Source organism: Catharus ustulatus, chromosome 4 (assembly GCF_009819885.2).
Source record: "Catharus ustulatus isolate bCatUst1 chromosome 4, bCatUst1.pri.v2, whole genome shotgun sequence".
Classification (NCBI taxonomy): Eukaryota; Metazoa; Chordata; class Aves; order Passeriformes; family Turdidae; genus Catharus; species Catharus ustulatus.
The window spans coordinates 73,568,191-73,587,990 of NC_046224.1; the positions used below are offsets into that span (position 1 = coordinate 73,568,191).

The window sequence follows — 19,800 nt, forward strand, 5'->3', positions numbered from 1 at the left end:
GCCTCAACCTTGTGATCAGCAACCCTCCCTGCAGTTACATCAGCCTCAAATTGATGTAATGAGGACAGGAGGGATCAAAGCTGTTTAAAGGCTTTTGTTCACTCCATTTAGAAATGCATCTTAAACCCTATTAATTTGCTTTGCATGGCTCTGTGTGCGTATCAAAACTACCCATAAAGATACAATTATCTCCCACCTACAAAGATAAGAATTGTATGTGTGCTTTAATAAAGCCCAGGTTAATTTTCTTCAGATTGCCCTTCATCATAAATGCAAAATGAGTGCAAATTATACAATTCACATTTAGTATCATGTTGCAACTGCTTTGTGCTTGTGCCAGTGAGTCTATGGACCAACAGAGAATAAGATCTTTCATCTCAAGTGCCTTTGTCTTTGATAAAAATATGAAAAACACTTACTTTGAAGAAGGAGTTTCACAGTGGAAAGGAGTTTTCACAGCTTGTGATTCCATCTTCCTTGTGCAGTGCCATTACAGAAGCCAAAATCTCACCATCTTCTTTCCAGTGAGTATAAAACTGATCAGCACTGGGAATGCTTTTGGTAGTTCAAGGAAAATACTTTTCATTTCCAGGGAAAATCTGTCATGGTCCAGCTCACTGCAACACCAAAACCAGTCCAGCTGGGGAGGTGTGTGGCAAAAATAGAGAGACGGGAGCTACAAGAATAACCTGGGAAACAAAGGAATTGAATAATGGTTAAAATAAAATAAAATAAAATAAAATAAAATAAAATAAAATAAAATAAAATAAAATAAAATAAAATAAAATAAAATAAAATCTGTGTGCAGTACAAGGGATTGTTTCTGGAGGACCCCAGAACCAGGAAGTCACAACATTTAGGGTGGGCTGGAGGGAAAACAGAGCCAAATATGAAAAGGGCACTCAGCCAACCATGCATCAAACTAAGAACACCACCTTATTTGTAACAGACTGATTAACATATTCGCTCCTATGAGACAAGTTTTTCTGTTCTCTCACCCTAAAATCAGAGGATGTTCTCTCTCCTAGCATGGTGCTTCCCAGCATCATGCTCTCTGCAGTGAAGTCACTCCTCTGTTCACCCAACCAGACCTATTTCCACAAAAAATCCAACTTTTTTGGCTGTTGAAAGCAAAAAATACTTATGCTTTTGGAAAAGAGAAGCAAAAGAAATCACTTTACTTTCTTCTTTTATACCAAATAATTTCTACTGAAATGGAAAAGAAAATCCTGTGGAGAGTATTTGTTGCAGGGAAGGGTATTTTCTGAGGAAACAAAATTGACTCACTTTAAATTAATTTACTGCTTTATAAAGGTTCTTTTTTCATTAATTAAATAAATTTTTCATAGTGCGTAATCAAAATGCTTTTCTATTCGTCCAGGTTTCAGAGTATGAAGAAGACTCAGTTGTCTGCTAATAAAACACTAGATTTCTCTGCATCCAATCTTTAGTCCTTTTATTATTATGAGAAGAGAATGATGCTAAGTGAGAAGCAGCAGATAATTAATGGGCAGCTTACCTAGCTTGTCCCAATCAGATGCAACATTATTTGTCAGTTTTTAATGTGATATTAACTGGTGATGGGTGAAGCACAAAAGGCTGAGAGACTGTTTGAATGATCACCAGATGCTTATTTAAAATTTATCTGAACGTCTAAATACTGTAGGGTTGGGAGTTACTCAGTGCAGGTCTCTGGGTAAATAAAGGTGATGACATAAAAGGCCACACTTTGGAAATGCGACTTTTGGCACTCCCATAAGGACTGGAAACACTCTGAAAAAAGCACTTCTTTCCCATTTCTTCTAATGAAAACACTAGAGAAGACACATGAACAAAGTTACTCAGCCTCTTAAAATCTCCAGAAAAGCCATGAACGTTTAGTTGATATTAAAGTAATAATCTGAAAGAGTCTGCATATGTATAATTTCAAAAGTAATATGAATTCTTGATAAATTAATGAAGCTTATTGAAACCACGTGGGCTTTTTTCCTAAGCAGCACCAAAAGAAAATTTGCTATGCAGACTGAAAATTTTTAATCCAAAATATTTTTTGTGATCTTAAAAAACAATTTTTGGAGAACAAAATCTAGATGGAATTTCAAGGCCCATCAGACACAAGGGTACAACCTTTTTAAATGTAGGTAACTTTCAAGATGAGTCTTTCATTGTTAGTGCAGACAGTTCCAAAGGCAAAAGCAAATAGTGTTTGGCAGCGGGAACTTTTAATGAGAATGTCATTAAAGAATTCAATCTACAGACCACAAAGTGATGCACAGCAGACCCACCTGACTCCCCTGCAGCTCATACCTTTAGCTCCCATTAAACATAAAGAGGATATTTTGGGTGAAGTAAGTGTGTGTCTCCAAGTAAGGAGTCCTTCTTGTATAAAATTCCAGATTTTCCAGAAGGTTGCTATCAGCTTCTGGCAAATTGTCACCATGGGTGAATGATTTCTTGGATACCATCTCTACTCATCTTCTGTGAAACTGCAGAAAAATGCAGGGAAGACCCATATGGAGTCAACATCCACCATCAAGGGGATGGGAGGAGTTTGACTGGAAAGCACAGCCCAGATGGAGCTTTGGCACAGGACTGAAAGGCCAGGGCATTCAGGCTTCGACAGCCTGTCTCACATTGCAAATCCAGGTTACCAGCCCAGCCAGGAGCCAAATCTGTGTCCTTGCTACGTGACATTTGTAACTCCTCCTGCTGCCACCTGCAAAATCATCAGGAGAAGGACACAAATCAAAACAGAGATGAACAATGAGCATACAAAAGGATCCTAAACTCAAGTTGCTGTTATTTTGGGTTGGCAGAGCTCATGATTAGCATCATCAGACACTATTCAGGTTTGTGTCAGGTCAGCCTTAAATCTTCAAGTAAAAATTAAAGGGAATCTCAAACATTAATCATCTTCCTTTTAGAAGAAAAGAAAAGAGATTAATGTGCTGTTGCAGTTGTATTATTGTCATTACCTTGTGCTTTAGCTCCTCCACTCCAGAAATCATCTAATATCATTTTAGATTACCTAGGAATGCTTCCTATTACTTATCTGCCATTTCAAGAGCACAGGACTCTCAGAGGTCATGTCACATCTACCAGAACTGAGGTGACGTCCAAAGCCTGCTAGATTGTCTGCCAAGTGACTGGATGTGTTTAGAAACAAAAGGGCAAGAGTGAGATTTTTCTGAGAATGAGACTCCCCACCAGCCTAAAAATGGTAGAAATTCTTAAAAGATTTAGGTGAACAGTAGATTTTTGGATGCCACCCTATGAAAGAATATATGCAAGATCTCTGATCTCGTTTAGTTGAGCTGGCATATTTATATCCCAAATTTTATGAGGCTTGAGCTTTCAGAGTAAGGGTGTTATGATGAGTTAACACCACTGCTTAGATTGTTCACCAGCCAAATAGCAAAATTTCTTAATGTCATTTTATGGGACTTATAAGACATTAAACTAAATATGATTGCTGCTCCATAAAACAGAGCAGTTCTCCATATACTGAATGCATGCAAATACAACATCCTATCTCAGCCTCCAGTGCCCATAGTAAGTTATCCTTGGAGTTTAGACTGAATAGCGATTATTGGTTTACATGCTCCTATATCTTTGCATTTCATATAGCCAATAAAGGGAGAAGCTTTTCAAAAATAGGACTGATGCCTTATGTGCCTCACCAAGCAGCTGAGAAGCTTTTTCTCTTTCAGTAGAGGAGGTACATTTGTCCAATTGAAACACACTTTCAAAATGCAAAGGAGGTGAATTTTCAAACACAGGTAGATGGGATATTTAATGAATGGCAAAATTTCTTTGAAAATCAATTTTCATATGAGGCCAAATATTCCCATGGATCCATGGGCAAGGTGAGCAAGGTATCCAGAAATAATAGATCATACTAATAAATAGAAAGTTCAAACATGGTCTAAAAACCTCTCTACCAAGAGTGAGAAAAATGGATTTTATCATAATTAAAACCTACTCTATCAATTTTACTTCAAAACATATTGTCCACTCTTGGAAAGATTATTTTTACCTTTGTGGACCTCAGTTCTCTTTCTGAAAATAATTTCATCCTCTTTGCTACAATGGGAAGAGCAACATTAACAGTGGGCCATTACCATAGTCCTGTGTTTGGTTGTAGACATTGAATATAAAATAACTGCTATTGTTTTCCAATAAATTCTTATTTGGGATGCACTGAATCTGGAATATTCACCAAATAATGCCTGAGCTGAATGTTGTGATTCTGAGGGCAGAAAAAGGCATGAGGTTTTTAAAAGCTGGGAGTTTGAAGGAAAGAGGAAATGAATAATCAATTTCTGAAATCACCAGCATATGAAAATCACCAATTAATGAATGCATAAGTTAGATAAAATCTGGAAAAAGTCATATGAGCTAGTCAAAGTAAGAATTCATACAGCTACTGACCTTGGAAGCATTACAGAGGTAACATTTTTACAAGGTTAAGCTTTGAACTTTTCCATAAAATATTAGATGCAAACAGACATTTTTTCTGTATCAAGCATATGTGTCTTTTTGTTCCTTAAATTAAAAATTACCTCCAATTTTGACAACTGTAAGAGAAAAAAGTCCTCTTCATTGCATTTTACAACTCCATATCACATTAAAAAAATATCTAAGATATTAACCACTAAGTGCTGTTCCACATTCCCAGCCTTTGAAATGATTGGCAAGGCAAATTTTTGGATAACCCCTTGAGAAAAAAGACTACAGTAATTTGACGACCATAAGGTGCACCGGACTATAAGGCGCACCTCCGGGAGTTGGCAAATTTCACAACTTTGTACATTATATAAGGCGTACTGGACTATAAGGTGCACTTTTTTTTTGCCGCGAAGATCCGTGCCGTGCGCAACAAAGTTTAGTAATGGAATCCCACGATCATGGAGTTTACTGGCAGGTGCTCAATTTGCAAACATTTTTCACAGAATGGCGTAGCCTTAAAACGCAGCTCCAGGCAGCCTCCCCCTGCGCGGGGCCCAGCACTCCCGTCTGCCCCGCTGCCGGCTGGCGAGGTACGGCTCGGGGCTGCCGTGGCTTGCGGCTTGGGGCGGCAGCCCGCTCCCTCCCTCCCTGCGCTGCCTCGGCGCTCTGGCAGCCCTGTGCAGCTCTGGGAGTCCCACATCCCCCTGGCACTCCAGGAGCTCTGTGCTGCCCCAGCGCTCCGGGTGCCCTGTGACGCTCCAGGAGCCCCCCGCTCCCCCTGCGCTCCAGGAGCCACATGCTGCTCTGGGAGGCCTGCGCCCCCCCGGGCTTTACCCCGTGCCGCCACAGCCTCGATGCCGGTGGGCTCGCCCTGTGCTGCTGCTGCCCCGATGCCGGCGGCTTTCTCCCGGTGCCCAGGCTGCACCGCAGCGCTTTCCCGCAACCGCCTGAGCTGCACCACCGCGGTGCTTTTTCCACGCCACCTGGGCTGCAGCACTGCTGCCCTGATGCCAGCAGGTTTGCGCCACGCTGTTGCTGCCCCAATGCCGCCACTGGGTGGGCTCTGCGCGACTCAGGACTGTTGCGGGCTCACACTTCTCGTTCCCCCCACACCCAGGCTGGGGCTGCCCGGCTTCTCATTTCCCCTGCGCCCGGGTTGGGGCCAGCGGCAGCTCCCTCCCTAACTGCGCGGCTCCTGCTGGCCATGGCCGCCCACTCCCGCCCCCACCTTGCTACTCGGCACTCCTGTGGCACCGCCCCCCCACTGCAGCTCACACTTCCGGGTTGGCAAATTTTGCAACTTTGTCCATTATATAAGGTGCACCGGACTATAAGGCGCATTTCCTGGTTCGGGGAAAAATTTTAGTCAAAAGGGTACGCCTTAGAGTCGTGAAATTACTGTATTTTTAATATATTTGTCATCTCTTTTATATTCCTATACTGCAACTATTTAGCTGTTCTTTCAGAGACACTCTAATTTTGAGGCGTTTCTTCTTTAGCCTGAGAGCAGAATCAAACATGTTGAGGAATGTGCATGGAAAACTGCAGAGATGCCTAAGTAAAACTGCCATTAAATGTAGAGAAAAACTCTCCCTGTATATAAAATTTTGGCAATTCTGAGCATAAGGGTGAGAAAATTCATTCCAGATCTTCTTTATGCATTAGTATAAAAGTTCAAGTCTTTGATTCAGTTCTTTTCAGCATTAGTGGCAGCTATTGCTGCAAGGAAATTAATAAGGCTATCTCACCCACTTCAGTAGGAATATACTCAGTCCCTAAACTCAGTCCCTAAAGCTCTGCTCAAACATAAATGCCACTGTTTTGAGAAAACACTCAATATATTTTGTTCTCTGAGGTACACCACTCTCTGAAGTTGCTTCAATGAAAGTTGATGGAAACTCAGGAAAAGTTAGTTGGTACTGCCTAAATATCTTCAATGAGAATAAAAAATTTAAAAAACCAAAAAAAACCCACAAAAACACGAAAAATAAAAACCCAACCAACCAACAAACAAAAAGAACTAAAAAAAGAGACAATTTACCTTCCCCCACTTCTGTCACATTTTCTTTTGGCTATTTTATATCCAATAATCTCTCTGAAATCAATGGTTTAACTGAGTGTTAGAAATCTGGATCAAGAGCTTCTCAAGCAGTTGTGCCCGGTGGGAAGTTTCAGTGTGCAGGGTTACACTAATTTGGGATCCATGGAGTTCCTTTCAGCAAGATTCCCAAAGGACTGCAGCATCACAGCTCAAATTTTAGCAGATTTAAGAACCCAGATTTCCATTATTTCTTAATCTTATCAGAAATAATTAAGCTCACTTACTTCAGGAGTCCTAAAAGACAAGTAAAACTAAGGATTTTTCAGTGCTAATCACATAAGAGATGCTGAGCCCTCAAAGCAGTGTTCTAGCACATCTTTTCTCTACATTTGATACATGATCAAATGATAAGCAGTCTATGTTAAGGACAATATATGTGAATATTATTTTTTGCGTCAATTACATGGTTTCAGACAAACAGGATTCAAGAGTCTTGTGTATTGAGAGTCTGACTGAGCTGCTTTACAAAATCTTTTTCATTTTTCTCCCTTTTTAATAAACTACTTGTCATGCCTCTTTGTTCTAAAATGAGAGTAAATGTTTTGCTTTATAATCTTACTTTTTTAACTAAATAAAAGTTGCTGCATAAAGTTTTAATATAATTCTAAAATATGCCCTTGTAGAAGTTGCCATAAATGTCGACATTTTCAGCAGCATGAATTTATGATGACACTGAATTTTTATAGCACTATAAAAGTCCATAGTCATGATGACATCTACAGCTGCCTTTTCACTAAAATATAAGAAATTATATTAAGACACATAGTTCAACATTTCCACAGACTTTAAGGAAGAAATTGTATACACCAGTGAGTGCTCACAGCAGTCTCAAGATGGAATAGATGGAAAAGATAGATAAATAACACCCTATGATTATTTAGCTGCTAAATGTTTTTATATTGAAATGGAAATCAGCAGAGAGTTCTTTTGTTCCTCTTCAGTTTTTATATTCTTCTATTGATCACGGCAAAAATTGTACTTAAAGAGCTCGAAATAAACTTGAATTGAAGTGGAATTCTGCCAGGTGAAGGGAGCTTGATCAGCCAAAATGTCTCAGTGCAAACACACCTGGGATGGGGAAGAAGAGGACTGAGACAGGAGCACACAAGCCTGTAGGGCTGGGATCTCACTGAAGTCCAGAGATGCGCTGGGATGGCTCCTGTGATTGGAGTGTTGAAATGGAAGGTGCAGGGTTCTCTGGAAGGAAAAGGGAAATGAGGAGAGGCTGGCACCCTCTGAGCCAGTGGCCCTCTGCAGTGCAGGGTATCCCATCTGGGGATGAGGCCACCCAGAGCTCCTGGGTCAGGATTAAAAGGAGACTAAAAGGAGAACATACTCTCGTGAGACCCCATCCAGAGTGCTGCTCTGCAGCTCCCAACAAAAGCACACAGACCTGCTGGAATGAGTCTAGAGGGGGACCAGAGCGGAGGAGCAACTGTCCTGTGAAGACAGGCTTTTATTAAAGAGTTGAGGTTCCAGTTGGAGAAGAGAAGGTTCTGGGGAGACTTTATAGCCCTTTCCTGTGCCTAAAAGGGGTTACAAGAGAGCTGGAGAGGCACTTGTTACAAGAAAAAAGGCTTTAAACTGAAAGAGGATGGATTTAAATACTGAGAAAAAAATCTTTACTGTGAGGATGGTGAGGCACTGAAAAGGTGGCCAGAGAATTTGTGGATTGCCCATCCCTGGAAGTGTTCAAGGCCAAGTTGGATGAAGTTCTGAATAACCTGGTCTAGTGGAAGGTGTCCCTGTCCATGACAGTGGAGTTGGGATAAGATGATCTTTAAGATCCCTTCCAAAGCAAACCATTCCATGACTCTCTAATTACTATGTTATGATGTTATGAGTCTGACCTTAAGTCTAGAGGTAGCCAGAGCATCTGATTTGTTGTTGTTTTTATTTTTTTGCAAACCAATAAAAAGTACCCCAAAGACACTATAAATCTTCATGTTTTCTGTAACTAACAGGAAAAAGATGCACTTCTACTTGGGATTCCAGTAAATTCTTGATTATGAAATTAAATCCATGAAATACTAGGAATCATAAAGTCCTATACCTTAGGCAGATGACTATGATTCATATTGCATGCCAACAGCAAAAACTGCAACAAAAGTATTGCTGTACTGTTGGTGGTGCTCTTAAATATGTTCAGGTCCCAATCTATGGAAAGTTTGGGTTAAGAGAATTCTTTAAGGCTTCTCTCTTTGATTCAAATATTTGACTTAAGTGAAATATTTCAAAGACTTGAATATTTCCATGTTCAGGCTATGGGTAAATTAAATACACCACTGGAGAAGACATTTCCTGATTGTCACAATAGGACAAGTATGGACCAACTCTTCCAGCAATGCACACTCAACGATTCCATTGAATTAAATATGAGTTACATGTACAGAGGGACTGAGGCAGCCTGGTTTAATTAGTGTGAAAATGTCAAGTCCCTGTGTACAGTGCAAACCTAAAAACACCCCGACAGTTAACCCCTTCACTGCTGCTGAACAATGTATACAAGTCAAGTTAGAAAACCTCAGAGGAATTAAATGAGTGTCAAATGATCCAGCATTTCTACAGGAAAATTACTGGGAAAACAGGTATCCAAAAATCCTACTAAATGCTCTAGAAAACAAAGTACAGTAATTTCACGACCATAAGGCACACCGGACTATAAGGCGCACCCCCCGGGAGTTGGTAGATTTTGCAACTTTGCAGATCAGATAAGGCGCACCGGACTATAAGGCGCACTTTTTTTTTTTATTTTTTTTTTTTTTAGAGAGGCTCCGCCCCCAGCTCCCCCCGTGCGGTTGCTGGCCAAGGCCCCGCCCCAACCCGGCAGCCATTGGCCCCCGGGCCTGCCTGTATCCGCCATTCCGTGCGGCATCCCCAGGGCCGGGGAACGCCTGCTGCCGCTCCGTGCGGCGTCCCCAGGGCCCCGCTGCTCCGGAGTTCCCTGGTGCTCCGGGTGCCCCCACGTCGGCGGGCTTGCCCCGCGCCGCCACTGCCCTGCCGCCCATCCCTCGCTCGGCTCGCCGGCGCCAACTGCCCTGCCTCCCATCCCTCGCTCGGCTCGGCACACTGCAGCCCCGTCGGCCCCTATTGGGCTGTGGCCCCGCTGCCGCCAGCACCGCAGCCCCGCTGGCTGCGCCTGCCCCTATCAGCTGTGGCGCCGCTGCCCCCAGCACTGTGGGCCCGTCGGCTCAGGCCGCTGCACACAACAAAGTTACAAAGTAGTAACACCTCCCTGCCCGCGCTGCTCCCGGTACCTGGGGCACCCAGGGCCGCCCCCTGCCTTCCTGCCCTTGCTGTCCCCGTGCCAGGGGCTGCCCGGGGCCGCCCCCCGCCTTCTAGTCCACGCTGCTCCCTGTGCCTAGAGCTGCCTGGGGCCGCCCCCTGCCTTCCAGCCTGCGCTGCTCCCCGTGCCAGGGGCTGCCCGGGGCCGCCCCCCGCCTTCCAGCCCGCGCTGCTCCCAGTGCCTGGGGCCGCCGGGGGCCAGCCCCTGCCTTCCAGCCCGCACTGCTCCCCGTGCCAGGGGCTGCCCGGGGCCGCCCCCCGCCTTCCAGCCCGCGCTGCTCCCGGTGCCTGGGGCCGCCGGGGGCCGCCCCCTGCCTTCCAGCCCGCGCTGCTCCCCGTGCCAGGGGTTGCCCGGGGCCGCCCCCCGCCTTCCAGCCCGCGCTGCTCCCAGTGCCTGGGGCCGCCGGGGGCCGCCCCCTGCCTTCCAGCCTGCGCTGCTCCCTGTGCCTAGGGCCGCCGGGGGCCACGCCCCGCCTTCCAGCCCGCACTGCTCCCTGTGCCTAGGGCTGCCCGGGGCCGCCCCCCGCCTTCCAGTCCACACTGCTCCCTGTGCCTGGGGCCGCCAGGGGCCGCCCCCTGCCTTCCAGCCCGCGCTGTTCCCTGTGCCTGGGACTGGCCGCGGCTGCCCCACCATGGCTACTCGGCGCTCCCGCGGCGCTGCCCCCGCTCGCGGCTCTCACTTCTGGGGTGGAAAATTTTGCAACTTTGTAGATCAGGTAAGGCGCACCGGACTATAAGGCGCACTTCCGGGTTTAGGGAAAAATTTTAGTCATAAGGGTGCGCCTTATAGTAGTGAAATTACTGTAAATTACTTTTAAAACTGCTCTGAATTTACCCCATCATGTCCATTGTTAAGCAAGTGGTCAGATACAATATCAGTGAGAACTTGTTAGTTGTCATTGATCTGGAAAAATCAAACCACTTAGAGCTGTCCATTTCTGTGGGAATTGCAAAAAAGCACACACACACACACACACACAAAACCACCAAAAACAAAACCAAAAACCTCTTCAATCTGTGCAATTCTTATCCTATTGGCTTCAATGTCCAAATATTTGATTGAAAACTGAAGATATGTGTCATAAAAACAATACGCTATTAAATTTGAGAGTGGGGTTTTCTAGTCAGATACTTAAAAAACAAAATTTAAGGTTTCAATTTTTGAAAAATGAGGCATTATGGAGAAGTGTCTCCGTTTTATGGTGCATCCACTCTACAGTATTCTTAGATGCCTAGTTTAGAAACACTTGCTATATTTTTTTTCTTAGAGGAATGAACTCATACTTTGCCAGCACTGTGGCTACAGCAATAGGAACCCCTACAGAATTTGCCTCCTGGGTGGGTCTGCTTTTTCTGGAGACACTCATTCACCTAAAGCTGCACCGTTCCACAGCTGCCAGTACTCTTAGTACAAGTTCCTTTTGACTGAATCTCCTCAGCTTAAGACAGATTTGAGAGTGTCAAGGAAAACTCAGAGTACAGCTCCAGACCAGCTATGAAAGGAGCTTATCCTCAATCTTGATTTAATTTTTCAGCATTGGGAGTTTTCAGGTAGTTTCATACTACTAATGCCAACATTCAACCAGAATACCCCACATCTTAATTTGTGGTTTTCAGAATTAGTGCCAAAGTATGTGAGCCCAGACTGGAATTTTCAAAAAGCTTCTCTAAGATGCAGAAACACTCCCTTGGTAATTAAGGCTAGCACATCACCAGGCCCAGAGCAGCAATGACAGGCCATGAGCTGCAAGAATGGTACAGAAAAGAGACAGGATACAGCAATATCTGGAACACTGCACCAATATCCAGCCTTTCCCCTCGCATCTCAATCCTCATAGGAATCCCCTGCCTGCATGCACAGAAATTCTCCAAAAACAGCTCCAATGTACCACTCAGCAGCCAGAAGAGATGATCATTAGAAAAAGAATAACTGGGGCACTGCATGATCTCTGAGGAATTATGTATTTTACATAGCATTAGTGGTAAATGTATACATAGCATTTATATAGAAAGAGTTTTTACTTAAAACATCCCATTGGCTAAAATAGAGAAAATCAGAGTGCATGATGCAGGGTTCCTCCATACTATTGCTTTTGGCTTGAATCAAACAACTGGAGTCTGATAGAATAATTAATATTACAAACCTTTAAATCACAGCCCAAGTAAGTAAGATATGGACAGACATAATTACATAGCAAAAATTGTCTAGGCTCTGCTAACTCCAGTATTAAGATATTTCCTGGGAAATGGCAAAAAACAATGTCACATTATTTCTCCAATTCATTAATAACCATGTTTTTTGCACACTGTTCTTCATGGTGTATTAACTTATGACAGGGGTCAGGGCTACATTAAATTATAGGATAAATTATTATAATTAACAGTGCTATTTGACAGTTTCTTAGGTATCTGCTGCTCTTAAGCTTGTTCTGCATAGAATTATTTTTAACAGCACAATAAGGAAAACCTTAAATAATAGCAAATTTTACCTTGATTTCCAAATTTTTGTTATCTTTTGCCACATAGAGCAGGTGGTGACCTGAGAGACCTCTAAGAAAAGAAGTGATAATAAATTAGATCAATTTTAACAAACCCCAGGGTTATTGCAGTCATTATGGCTATATTAAGGACCTATCTATGGTTTGTTTGTTTGTTTGTTTGTTTGTTTGTTTGTTTTTAATGGTGTTTTATTTGTTGCTGATTGTCACAACACATGGTTTCCTTTTTTCTCTTTTTTTCTTGGTAGTAGCTGAAATTTTATCTCTTCCATGGGCACAGCTAACCATCAGTCTCAAAAGTGGTGCCTTTGGTTGCTACTGGAGTTCAAAATTTAGGAATTATTACGAATCATAACAAAAAAAAGTCTAACTTTGGAATCTACGAGCATCTATGAAAAGCAAAATGAGACAGGGAAGAATGACATAACAACATTCTAGGTGAAAATAAACCTTGGAAAAATGGCTTTTAAAGAAGAGATGAACCAATTCCAATAGACCCAGAAGTCAAGAACAGCAAAATGAAAATCCTCAGACTTACCATAAGACTTACTTAGGTGCAATATAGCAGCCCCAGAAGACAGCAATACCTGTAGATAATCACAAAAAATAAATTAAAAAAAAAAAGTGTGAACAGAACAGTACAGTTAGCTAATGAAGCTTGAGAGGTCACCAGAGCCATGTAGGTTCTCTTTCGGCAGTGGAAACTGAGCTAAGGACTCCTCCAGTGAGTGCCCCTTTCTTTCTCAGCCATTTTCTTACACTTCAGTAAGCTTAAGACTTCAGCAGAGTTTTTTTTTCACTGTTAAAATACAGTCCAGTGGTAGAAATATAATGCTTGAAAAATTACAGGTGTGACAGGAATAAATATTTTGCAAATATTCTAGTCCATTGCACAAACGTGCCTCAAACAAAATTTGACAATGAAGCAGTTTAACCTCACTGATCCATCCCACTTGACCTTTCTATGGATCTCTCTAACGTTCACATGACCAAGATGAAATTAAATTTAGAGAGTACAAACTTTAGCTCTTGGGAAAGGGAAAGCAAATACACAGTTGCAAAACGAGGGACAGCTCCTAAAGCATCAATGCAGAAATTAATTACAAATAGAACCAGTCAACCACTTGCAGCATCAGAAGGGTAAATTTAATTCTAAAAGGTGTTAGTAGCAATGTTTTACCTGAAAGACAGGAATCCACTGCCCCACTCTTCCCAATTTAACAAAGATGTAGGTTAGTTGGGGATGGTGCCAAGTACAATAATAAAAACAACAAATAGTGCACAGGTTTAAGAAAGTACTTTGTGGGTGTAGAAAAGCAAAGGTTAAGATAGGACATTACAGTGACTGTGCAGATGAAGATTATCCACTGGCAATGTTCCCTCCTTGTGGGAGACACAAAGAATCTGGTACTGGCCAGGCTCAGCCACTGATTTAAATGACAGCAGATAGATGACAACTCTTCCATGGAAAACACAGCTGGTTGAGTCAGCAATGCCAAATCCACTTTGCTAGAGCTACAATTAGCAAAGGTATCCTGGTTTGAGTGAGTGAACAGAATTTCAGGAATCCAGGGCATCATATTACCTGCAGAGCAGTCAAAGGGAAGCAGTGGGAATACCACAGACACAAGGCAACTGCAAAGGGCAATCTCTGAATGTGAAGTAGAATAGCCCTCCAACACCCAACAACAGCTGTGACTACTGCCCGCGAACAGCTTTGTCCGTGGAAATAGGTAATTTTGTTATTTTCTGTTCCTGGGAGATCAGGGAGTTGGGTATGTGTGTGATTTCTACGTGCCAATGTGTCATGCAGATTCCCTCAAAAAGAATTTGGCATCACACAGGAGTTCAGCAAACAAGGCGCACTCTGAGATGGAAACTTCTGCATGATCTTGGATTTTGATTGCCAATTCCAGACAGGATTGTGAAGGTTACAGCCTTTCTGCCAAATCATTATTCAGGGTTGCTTTGCAAGGTCACCAGTGTCTAGACCCTCTTTGCTGGACAAATAGATTTGAGGAAAAATTGATAATTGTGTATTGAAGTGCATGTGGACAATTAACAATTAGCAGTACAATGAAAACTGATTGCTTTATATTAGCAAGACACTGTTAGTTATGAAGCCAGCAAATGTCCTACTGTGCCTCACCATGAAATTAGCCCCCAATATGCAAGAGGCACTTGCCTGTTTCAAAATCAATGCCTGTGTGATGTGAAGGAAGTTGTCCTGGAGATGGTTTTGCTTAAAGGTAGCAGAGAGCTGGAAAGTTAAAATATGTGTGCAGATTTTGAAAAGTCTGTAAGTTCAGAAATCAGATTTTATTTCACACTAACCTTTCATCTTAGTAGAAACAATACTGATGATTGGAAAAAAACAGAAAATTGTCAGAGTGAGAAGAGGTGTATTTTCTCTGAGTGGGGAGATCTATACACTTGTAAAGTTACTCTAAACTATTTCAAGTATCAATGCAGAAACCTAGTAATACCTTGAGCTAGACCTAAAGCCCTTTCAGGACATGACAGAGTTCATCATGTCTGCAAGACAAAGATTTCTCCTTGTGTTGTTAGGCCTGGCCTACACAAAGTTGCATCACTTTAATTAAAAGTGCATTTTTAAATCAATTTAACAAGCCCATGCAAACCCTATGTGGGCACTTTTTATTTCAGGCTTGCATTAATTTATCTTAAGTGAATTCCTTCCTGACTTAAGCTAAATCAATATAAGCCAGGACAAAATCAATTTAGGAGTGTCCAAACAAGTGTTCACATCGGTTTAACAAAATCGATTTATAAAACGATTCAAATTACTTTGGTGTGACTTTTGTGTGAAGACAAGCTTGGCTTAGCTAATTTCCTCAAACTAGACATTTAAAAAAAAAAACAAAATGAAAAAACATGGAATTCCTTTTGGATCCAAGGTTATTTACATTGACAAATTCATCATCTTCAAAAAGTTTATGACATTTGAGAAAAAATTCTGAAATGGGTTAGAAGCACAATTACCACCAGCCTGGTTTTCAGAAATTTGTCTTCATCATGTATTCATGCACATATGAGCTTGGTGAAAGGCAAACAGAACTAGGAAAATACCCAGGAAACAGTGATGTGACGAAGACCCTTTTTCCCCAGGTTCCCCAGGGAACAGAACCTCTGTTTCCAGAGATGATTTCAGTTTCACATGAAGAGAACCTTTGCTTCTGAACAGCTCATCTTAAAATAGTACCCCATAATTTGACATGGCCCATGAAATCAGCTGAGGGAAGGCTGTGAAAGGTGGGAGAGACTTCAAGACTGCAGATTTCTGGGTAGCTGCTGCTTGTAGTAATTAAAATCCACGAGAGAACTGCTCTCTTATGGAGAATTCTCCACAGCATGACAAGAGAGACTCTCTCCCCAAGTGAACTGAAAAAAGATTTTTTTATGGATGGTAAAGTGGCTGAATTGCTCCTGCACATTGTCAGTGGGAAAGAAAATAGGGTGAAGACGGTGTGGGGGGAGGAGATGTGTTCTGAATGTTTTATACTGATTCTTTTTTTTTTTTTCTGTTAATAAAGTTTTTCTTTATCCCCTTTAAAATTTGAGCCTGCTTTGCCTTCCCTCCTAACCCTGTCTCACAGCAGGAAATGAGTAAACAATTCTAGTGGGTGCACTGGCAATTTGGCCAGCACTAAACTCACCACAGGGAGGAATTCTCAAAGTGCTAGGGGTGTACAACCAGATCTGTATTTGAAATATTTCCAAAAAGGAAAACCTCTCTCTCCTTATTCAAAATAGTTGATCAACTAACATGAAACTGTCAATTGTGTCAGGATGCATATTAAATACTTGAGAATGACATCATTTTACACCAATCAGCGAGATATAAATTTTAAAAAATATAGTTTAGGAAGAATTCACCATCTCCTTTCACTTTCTGAAAGCTGCACATTTCTCTGTGTTGGTAGAGAATTCTACTTGCTACCTCCTAAAGTTTTTAATGTTCACAGACCTACAATTAGCTTCTAAAAATGGAGTTCTTATCACTCAAACCTTTACAACCAACCTTGCAGTATTTCTTTTGGAAAAGTTGAGTCTGATTTGAAGCTTTTACAAGAGAAAACAGAAGGCTGTCAGGAAATGGAAAGTTTTTTGAGTTCCCAGTACTTCAAACCGTGGTACAAATGAACTGTCCTCAACAATGCTCTTATTTGATTTAAGAACAAGCAGGAATGTTTTCAGAAAGGCAAAAGAGAAGATTAGTAATAAAATCAGTGGCAAAAGGGTCAAGTTGTAGCATCTAATTGCAAGTGTAAGAAATGTTAATTGTGGGCTCAGCATTACAGCACCACACAGAACCATCAGAGCCCTTGTTCAGTGTCAGTGAGACACTGATCAGAGACATTGCTGATGCACACTATTTTCGTGCTTGCAAAAGCTCAAGAGAGTGGGACAATCTCACCAAAAAATCCATTAAATAAAACCTCCATCTTTAGATCCATAATATTAGGAATATTTTTAAGAGCATGAGTTTTATATTCACAATACTACTTTATTTCAAAGTAGGGTCAGCAAAATAAATTTGAATGTAAGGTATTGTTTGTGCAGATCCATAAATCTCCTCTGGGATGGATGTGCAATGAATTGTCATCACACGTAGCCCACAGCCATATTTCCACTCATTCACACACTAATCCCATGGCCTGTGGGAAATGGCCTTGTCTAGGATACAAATACTTCCCTGAAGTTTTGGATGTGCTTTTCTCTCTGCTGAAGTAATAACAGGTTGTCAGTAGAAATCCAATTGGTGCTGTTACTTCAAGTACAGAAGAAACAGGGAAATACATTAATCTATTGCTCTGGTGTTTTAAACCAGCTGTATAAATGGGAGGGAGGGAGAACCTCTGCTATTTCAGTTAAAAGTTGCTCAGGTCAGGCACATTTTATCAAGGCTGTGCTCTGGCTGTGTATCTTCTTCCCCCTCTCCCTGGGTTTCCTAAGGTACTTCTGCCTCCCCTGATGATGCCAGAGCGCAGCAAGGTGAGCCTCAGGACTACTGAGGAATATTAAAAATGCCACCATAACTTCTACTTCCACCTTGCACATGTCAAAGACGAGCCTGCCCCCACTGCTCACTGCTTTGGAGGAGGGATGCAGCAATGCCCTGGTGCCCTGTGGTGCCTCAGGCTCCCAAGGCTCTGGGAAGATGAGGCAGCACCTGAATTTGTGCTTTAAATGACAGCCAAGAGCCATGGGCTCTTGAAAATGGACCCACTAGCTCACCTGCTCTCCTCAGACAAGAATTAGGTCAAGCTTAACTAACCCAGGGACAGACAGCATCCTTATATTCCATTCCCAAGGGAAAGGGATATAACCTGCAAAGATATGAGACTAGGGAGGTGGGAAAAAAGCCAAAGAAAAAGAGAAAGAACAGCATGGCACTCTAAAACTAGCCTGTTTGCATTTGTATACTGTATGAAAAACAGCTCATCAGGAGCGGTTAAGGAACTCTGGCTGTGCACAAACTAAAAATATTTCTGTAAAATATAAATATTTTTAAGTCTCATGGTGAAAAATAAATGATAACTTTGAAGGAAGTTATTTTGTGAAATTAGTTATTTTAGCCTGGAAGCAGGTTTTCTGAACAAAGTTAACAATACCTTTCTCCTGGCTGCAGGTTTCTATGCATCCCTGAAGCAAGTGGAGCAACACTGAAATTCCACTTCCATACTTCCAAGAGATCTACTTCTTCGCTCACTAAAAACAAAAATAAAATTAATTAAAAGTTTATGGTTTTGTTTTTGTTTTGCTTTGTTTTTTGTTTTACTGCAAAGAGTGTGATCTCTAATATCAGAAATCAAGACTCTGCTGTTAGAGTAAGATACTGAAGCCTGGTGTGTCTCGTGTGCTGGATGTAGCAGTGCATTTGTTCTTTATATTGTTACCTTTTTCACATTGCTAAGCACCCTTTCTGATTTCAGAGGCAGCAGTAATTTTGTCTTCAGTGTTGTCTACTTGCTACCAGAGGATACAGGCAAACTGTGCTTTTTTGGAGAAGCTATCCTTTGTTCACTCTACTTTTATGTAAATTAAGTCAATTTGAGCAAAGGTGCAGAAGTGGCAAACTGCTTTTTGTTTTTCTACTTCTCCACTGAGTTTCTTTCTTCCTTTCTTGCTATTTTAATAGTATTATGTACCTATTAATCTTAGAATCTATTTTGTCTCATTAATATCCTCAGCTTTATCAGTGAACCTTGCTTGTTAATCAAGTATATAAAGCACTAGTATAACGTCTATGTCTGTTCATAGCAACTGCCAAAGGGATACAAAGAAAAATATTTTTCTACCCCAAAAGATTTTTAGACATTTTAGTCTTGGCAAAAAATATGAGGAAAAAAAAAAACAAACAACACTGAAAGACAGAAAAATCCAGGTGAATAACGAGCACAGCAGAGGTGGTTGGTCATAAAAAATGAAAACCCCGGAGATTAATACTAGCCCCTGCCCACTCTTCATCTGGCACAGTAATTGAGAATTTGGTGTAACACACAAGACCCTTACAAAAGCCCCTGGTGTCTGGTGGAGGCTTTAGGTCTGGGCCAAACCAAAAGCAGCAGAGAGAGGCTGGGTAAAGAGCTGCCTTTGCAGCCTGGTGCTGTGCAGAGCAGGCTTCCTCTGTTCCCTTTTAACCTGTCTGCACAAAGGGCTGGCCCCCAGAGTGCCCTTTCCTGCAAGTTTTGCAGTTTACCTGGATCAAAAATGAGTAACAAGACCCGAGCTGGATAGGGCTCTCAGACTCACCTGTGTCCATGCAGTCATTTGGATGATTATTTACATTTTCCTTTCTCTCTGTGAAAGCACTGTTCTGGCACACAGGAATCAATAATAATCTTCCTTCCATAATTCTGTAAGCTATTTTGCTCAGTCTGCTTGCCAAAATACTCACTCATGAATATGCAATGAGGTGGAAGAAATATTTCTTTAAGTTTTAAGCCCCTTGGGCCTTTAATCTTGAAGCCTTTTAAATCCAGGATATGATTTTTTTGTGCGTGTGCATGTATATGTGCTGAAGTGTGTGTATTGGTGTCACTTCTCTTAACTTGTGTGCATACTTGATTGCTGCAGGGCTTTCATTCTCATTTAGATATATCATGTACTCATGCACACGTACTGCAAGGACAGGCTTTCCCTACTTTTGATAGTATGGAAGAGGCTGATTATCCAAAGTGTTTCCTACTGCAGATGTGGGGAATAAATATTGATGCATTTTTTGTAGGGTAAAAAAGGTAAAAAAAACTTTTCAAGGGCACCTGCCATAGGATGACCACAACATTATCTGGAGTTGTCCAGCCTGAAAACAAGTTTTGGTATAGGAACATGTGACAACCTAGGCAGTGACCAGCTGGAAAGCACATGTCAACAAAAGCATTTTCAGGACAAGCAGGACACACCTTGTACTGGTTTTTCTAGCCATCCTTTGGAGTACTGCTT

General features: G+C 41.9%; 2 long non-coding RNA genes across 2 annotated transcripts in view; both read right to left on the minus strand.

Moving 5' to 3' along the window:
- Positions 1–505, minus strand: part of LOC116995712 — a 78,153-nt gene extending 77,648 nt beyond the window's left edge. Inside the window, exon 1 of the long non-coding RNA XR_004417771.1 lies at positions 420–505. This is a non-coding gene — a long non-coding RNA (uncharacterized LOC116995712). The remainder of the gene's footprint in view (positions 1–419) is intronic.
- Positions 506–609: 104 nt separating this feature from the next.
- Positions 610–12,914, minus strand: LOC116995758. Its single transcript, XR_004417774.1, has 4 exons — positions 12,872–12,914; positions 12,325–12,385; positions 2,308–2,716; positions 610–689 (listed from the first exon to the last, which is right to left on the minus strand). It is a non-coding gene; the product is annotated as an uncharacterized LOC116995758 (long non-coding RNA).
- Positions 12,915–19,800: the final 6,886 nt, after the last annotated feature.